A 6,057-nucleotide genomic window follows, 5' to 3' on the forward strand; every position below is an offset into this window, starting at 1 on the left:
CCATGAGCCTTCGGAGTCTCCCTGGACAGCTGGGCTGGCTGCCTTCTCTGGCTCCTCCAGTTGCCCGAGTTCAGTCAGGCCCGGGGAGGCTCTGATTCCCGGTGCAGTCAGGGGCTGTGGCTGGCCTACTGCAGAAGCTTCCTAGACAGGTCCTTCCCCTGCAGCTGCCAGCCCAGAATGAGCCGGGCTTCCTCCCTTTATACTACTAGAGCATTTAGAGCATGCCCAGTCCCGCCAAGGAGGCGGGACTTCCGCTGTCAATAATATGGGCCTAACCCTGTCTGGGCTAGTGTGGGGGTAAGCAGACTCTGTCACACAACCCCTCCCAGCTTGGTATCATCTACATACTTTATAAGTGAATTCTCTATGCCATTATCTAAATTATTGATGAAGATATTGAACAGAATTGGACCCAGAACTGATCCAGCTTGACTATGAACTGATAACTACTCTCTGGGAATGGTTTTCCAACCAGGTATACACCCACCTTATAGTAGCTCCACCTAGGTTGTATTTCCCTACTTTGTTTATGAGAAGATTATGCAAGATAGTACCAAAAGCCTTACTAAAGTCAAGATATACCACATCTACTGCTTCCCCCCATCCACAAGGCTTGTTACCCTGTCAAAGAAAGCTATTAGGTTGGTTTGACATGATTTGTTCTTGACAATTCCATGCTGACTGTTGCTTATCACCTTATTATCTTCTAGCTGTTTGCAAACTAGTTCCCCCGTTATCTTTCTAGGTACTGAAGTTAAGCTAACTGGCCTGTAATTCCCTGGGTTGTCCTTACTTCCCTTTTTATAGACAGGCACTATATTTTCCCTTTTCCAGTCTTCTGGAATCGCTCCCATCTTCCATGACTTTTCAAAACTAACCAAAGATATGTTCCAACATGTTCTGAAGGGCAGTCACAAACAAGTCCCCCAGAGACAAAAGGCTAGCCAATGGCTCAGCCAGGTGTTAATGAGCTCAACTGGACCACCACCTGTGTAAGTGGCCACTCTTTGGCAGAAGAGAGGTATGGGGAAAAACATCTACATTTTGACAACGAAGTAGTTTGTTTCCTGGCCAGACATCAGCTGGAGATGATACTTGAGCAAGAGACAGGGCTATAAGAGGAGAGGGCCGATGCCTCAAATCATTTCTCCCTTGCTCTCTGCCCCTGGCATCATCCACAGCTGAAGAACAAAGGAAGTAGCACTGGACTGGGGGAGAGATCCTGACTGAAAGAGGTTCACCCAGTAAGACTGCTGGAACTTGTGGTGAGAGAGATCTTTGCTTTGTATTCACTTAGCTTGTTAAAAGGTAAAACAACCAATTCCTAACTTGTAACCAATTCTGATTTAGATGCCTCATTACTTGTAGTAATTTAAAATGGATCTTTCTGTTGTCAGTAAATTTGTTTTGTTGTTTTATCTAAGCCAGTGTGTTTAGACTGAAGTTTTTGGGAAGCTACCTAATCAAAATGTTTAGGATTTCTTCACAAAAAAACCCAGCAGTTCTCTTCTCCTTATGATTTGCTGGGGACAAGAGGGTTTAATATACTCGCTTTTCACGACTGCTGAGCTGGGGAATTCGGAGAAGTAAGTTTCTCACTTCAATTGGACATGATTGGCAGTCTGTGCATAGGGGGCCCAAAACTGAAACTGCAAGTTAGGATGGAGGTGTACTGCTAGAACAGCCTGGGGAAGCTTACACAGCAGCTGGCTGGTGCCTTGTATGAAAAGCATTATTTTCAGTTACTAAAGTCACATGAAAATAGAAAGGCTACTGAATTGACTAGAATGAGGTTATGTCCTTAGCATGGCTGTGAGAGTCTCTAAATGTAAACGTGGCTTTGGGTCGAGCTCCTTTGTACTTGGGTAAGCTGAATTTTGGAAGGCAGCACTCTGAGACTGACTCTGCATAAACATCTGGCAAGCCATTATGCCTGTTTATCCTGTGCTACAACTGAGATTGATACCAGTACTCTCCTGTCTCTGAGGGTGGAGAGAGGCTCAACTTGTCAGAAGCTTTGAGCTCTAAAATGAAAGATGCTTCAACTACCAAATTTCATTGGGCATTTCTTTCCTTTTTGTTTTCGAGCACATATGCTCTACTGTGAGTGGAAATGATTTGATTACAGCCCGCCTAGGAACTAATAGACCATTTTCTGTCACCGCAGTTATAGCAGTTGTATCTAGTATAGTCTATGACTTTTGCTGGGAAAGCTATTCTCCTGTCCTCTATCCAAGCTGGGCCTATAGCTGGGTTACTCTTAGCAAGCAGAGGGAGTTCACAAAATTCTTATTTTGTCTTCAAGACACTGGAGAGATTTCTACAAACTCACCAATTCAGCTTTGATTATTCTTCCCCCCAGTGTAGCCAGTATTATAGAACAGTTCCCTGTCAACCATCTTACTTACACTGCTGCATGCTGAAAAGTACATCATTCGGCACTCCTATTCATTCTTTTCTCCCCAAAAAATTATTTGAAAGCCGTGTTAACATCTGATTTTTGGCAGTACATCATTGTTTTAAAATATGCCTTCTATGCTAATTTCTCTATATACTCAATTGGCTTCAGAAAAGCAAACTGGAATAAGGTTTCAATCAATGTAGATACACCTCTACCCCGATATAACACGACCTGATATAACACGAATTCGGCTATAACGCGGCAAAGCAGTGCTCCGGGGGGGGAAAGGGGGCTGCACACTCCAGCGGATCAAAGGAAGTTCGATATAACGAGGTTTCACCTATAACGCAGTAAGATTTTTTGGCTCCCAAGGACAGCGTTTTATCGGGGTAGAGGTGTACTATTTTTGCCCTCACCATCTCATTCATTTATATCTTTTAGCTCATTAAAAGGAGACTCAGTGACTTGATATCTTTCTTTTTATTCAGCACCTTTCATCTACAAGCCTCCGAAAGAGATTTGCACCCCACTATTCAGACTACATAGCCCAGGATCACTTCCCTCAGTAACAAAATGCAGCCAGTGCTGGGGTGAAATATAATAGCCGTTTAACAGAGCACAGTAGCGCTATGCAATAGCGTGGTGTGGGAAGTGAAAAGTTCTACCGTATCGAGTTGAAACTGCAGAGTCAGTTTAAGTAAGCCAAATGTAACTACTTGTGGCAGAAGACTGTCCTCATGGCGTTTTCTAACCAGAGAATAACCGCAGCATGGTGATGAAAGAATTGCAGGACATTCTGTGATTGTTCTGGGGGAACCAATTTTAACAGTCTATCAGCACCAATGTGCTTTCTATCTACACTAGAACGGAAACACGGCTAGCAGCAAGAATTCCTTTAAAGAGATGTAATTGTAACTGCTGGCAGCGCTTGTGAACCACTTCAAGCATTTTTTTTTTTTTTTTGGTGCACAGACGCATGGTTTCTTAGAAGCATGGCAGATGTTTGCAATTCCAAAATTCTCTAGTGTAATCAGATTTTTCTGTGCTATCCTGTGACCAACTTTCGTCCACTGCAACCTTACAAGTTATGGGATATGTGCTAAATGCATCTGTGATCCAGCATAATAGGTGAGCAAGAGAAAAGATTGATTTGAAGACGTGTCAACAGAAGGTTAGATTCCTTCCAGTAAAAGGACCCATCAATAGGTTGTTCTTACAGACTAGTAAGGAGCCCTACTCATAGCACTATTTGGTATTTAAATAGTGCCTTTCATCACACAGGCATTCACATACCAAGCTGATCAGTGCTATTTTAAATACATAGAGTGACAGATTCCCGAGAATCAGAAAGTGCTCTGCAAATGTAGAGTCTGATCCTACAACCTTTACTCACCTTGCAGGGCACTACTTGCATAAACTCATGTGGAGAGAAGGGTTGCAGGATTGGGCCTGCAGGGCCTGATCCCACTGAAGTCAATGGGAAAACTGACTGCAATAGTAATTGAATGACAGAGAGGGATCACTACGTCCACCAACACAATGGTATGCTGTACTTATAAACATATTGCCGCAGCTGGCTTAGGGCTAAGAGTGACATTTTCCACCTTGTTGAATTCCTAGAAGCCCTTTTTTTGGCTCCTAACGTGAGAAGATACTTTTTTTTAAAGAAAATTTCCCATGGAATTTATGGCTTCTTGAATTGAATCTGAGCATGGAACAGATTTTGAGAATGATCTTCTGCATCACTAATGTACTTCTAAGGGTTAATGGACTCCCAAATTTATTTTTTGATCGGGGGAAAGGTAAGCAGCCCTTAAGGCAGTAATCTCCAATCAGGATGATACTTACTGCAGAAAATGGAGACAATGTCTCTCCATAAAAGGCTGTCAGAAAACTCCTGAATTCCTTAACATTAAAGATAAAAGGCTGTCATAAAGCCCAAGGAAATATTTATGAACGTCCAGGGCTGAATAGGTGCAAATAGTTCGGAATTATGCGTTCCTCATGCCAGAACATTCATTCCAAATGCAAACAAAATTGCTCCTCTGAAGTATTTGGCTGAGCCTGGGATGAAAGTGATGTCAGGGTGGAGACTAGTGAAGGGACTGAACTCCACCGGAGAGAGTACTTCCCTCTGTGCCTCCACTTGCCACTGATAAATACATATTCTATATAAATCAGCCACTATGGCACTATTCGTGGGTGTTTTATTTTAACACTTCTTAAATATTATAACTTCCTGTGGCTCCAGTGTTTGTCCTTCCTTCACTTTCCTTCCCAGGGTACCTTGTAGTGCATCGTTCCCTGTGTCATTCTACACACGTTCCCTCCCTCCCAGCTTTCCCATTCTCCTCTTTCTTTTCTAACCTATCTGTTCAAACTCTCATCTCCCCAACATCCACTCAAGCTCATAATCTCCTTCCCTAACTTGCTATGATTCTGTTCTATCTTGCCTCTTCTCCAGAGATTGGGAGGAGGCTACTGCTGCTGCAGATGCTTGTTTCCTCAAATAATATGGCTCCACTCACCGCACTGGTGGCTGCTGCGGTTATATTGGGGATTAGCTCCGCAGATCAGTACGCCCACTCCTGGTGGTTCCTCACCTGCCACCACTTCTGCTCTCAGATCCACATTTCTCCAAAGACTACAGCGTTGTCTTCATAACACAGCCCTCCAGCTGTGTCATGATCTGTGCTGCCCCAATCCAAGGGCAAGTGTTGCAGTCCAACTGTCCCGCCGTTTCCCCAGTAGTGACTACAGCCAATTGTCCAGCCACTTCCCTGTGGCCCCAGCACCCTCTTCACCCTTGCTGCAGCCTACAAACCCCAGCAACCAGCCAGGAGTTCTTCTCTAGCTCCCTTAGTCCTTGCTAGCAGCACTGCTCTGTCCAGGGTGATCGCTTCCTTCTGCCTGCCAGGCACTTAGTTCTCCCTCCGTGAGCTCCAGGGAGTAGCTGATCCTGCTCTGCCCTGCAGCTCTTCTTATATGAGCCTGCTGTGCCCAGATTGGCTGTTCCTTGCAGCTCCTCTTGTACACTACTGTGGGGTGGATGCCCTATCACACCTAGTAAATAAGAGGAAGAGCTTCAAGTCAAATTGGGTGGCACATGAGGCTCAGCAGAGGCAAGTTAGAAGAACAATTGGCAAGGCCACCCAATTCACCTTAGCTCCCTGGTGATGCACACATAGCAAGGGTCCATAGTAGGTGCTGTTTCTATGTTTAGTTCTGAGGTGTTGTGCTGTACATTCAGGTGCCATCAGGAATAGAGAGATCAACACTGATTTTGGAGAGTATCAGGGCTGGCTCGAGGTTTTTTGCCGCCCCAAGCAAAAAAATTTTTGCCAGCCCCCCCACCCGAGCCCTCAAGGGTTAACTCTCCCACTCTACAAGGCAGCAGGAAAGGTGGGAGGGTAGACAGAGACACACACCCTGGGTGTGAGAGAAGAATGAGCATTTCCCCTTTAAATAGCTGACCCCAGGCTTAAGTACACTGCCTTGTTAATTAAATCAGCTTGCTGAGACCTGAGACTACTGCCTAGAAGCTCCCTCCGTAGTGTGTCCCCACTGCTCTATGGAAGATGGGGTAAGCAGGTTGTAGAAACAGGGGGGAGGGGGAGTTCTTAATTAGCTTGCCATTTTCTGCAAGGGTCCAAGCA

Source organism: Chrysemys picta, chromosome 3, assembly GCF_011386835.1.
Source record: "Chrysemys picta bellii isolate R12L10 chromosome 3, ASM1138683v2, whole genome shotgun sequence".
NCBI classification, from domain to species: Eukaryota; Metazoa; Chordata; order Testudines; family Emydidae; genus Chrysemys; species Chrysemys picta.